This window comes from Fukomys damarensis, unplaced genomic scaffold (genome assembly GCF_012274545.1).
Source record: "Fukomys damarensis isolate Sample0158 unplaced genomic scaffold, DMR_v1.0_HiC HiC_scaffold_19, whole genome shotgun sequence".
NCBI lineage: Eukaryota > Metazoa > Chordata > Mammalia > Rodentia > Bathyergidae > Fukomys > Fukomys damarensis.
The window spans coordinates 61,898,648-61,899,491 of NW_022900931.1; positions in this window are offsets into that span (position 1 = coordinate 61,898,648).

Below are 844 nucleotides of genomic sequence, written 5' to 3' on the forward strand. Positions count from 1 at the left end.
GGGGAGGAACATGGAGAAGAGGGAGGTAGAGACACTGAGAGAAACAGGCACAGGCACAGCAAGACAGAAAGAGACAGGGACAGAGAAACAAGAGACATCGACAGAAACAAGAAACAAAGGGGTGGAAAGACAGGAAGAAACCAAAAACAACAAGCCTGAGGCGGTAAGGCTCAGAAGCAGGGACGAAAGGACGATGCAAAGATAATGAGACACCAAGAGAGAAATCTAAAAAGAAACGAATCGGGGCAGAGATTCGGATGTGCGGAGAGACACACCCAGCACCTGGGACTGACGCGGGGCGACCCGAGATTTGGAAACCTAGCGACCGGGGCAGGGGGCGGGGCCTCGCCGTGGGCGGGGCCCCAGGAGGGGCGGCCCCGAGAGCCCACCGAGCCCGCGCAGGAGTGACGAGAGGGGCCGGGCTGCGCAGGAGGGGGCGGGACCAAGGTTGTGGGCAGGGCCGAGGCCAAGCGGGACCGAGTTCCGGCGGAGTGGACAGGCTACTAGGAGGGCCGGGGGTGGGGCCGGGCCTGGGGGTGTGGCTCACGAGGGCGGATGCGGCCGGAAGTTCCCGAGGGGGCGTGTCAGAACCTTTGTAGAGCGGCCAGCAGGTGGGGGCCGGGACGCCCGGGAGCTGGGGGCGAGGCTACATGCTAAAGGGGCGGTGTTTAATAGCAGAGAAAGGCGGAGATAGAATCTGGCGGAGGAGCGACCCTGGGCGGGATCCTAGAGAAGGGCGGGTATAAAATCCAGGGAGGGGGCGGGCAAGAACCCCGGGGAAGGGAGGAGGCGTGTCCGAACTTCAGAAGGGGGTGTGGCCGCAGACCCGGATCGGCTCCGCGGC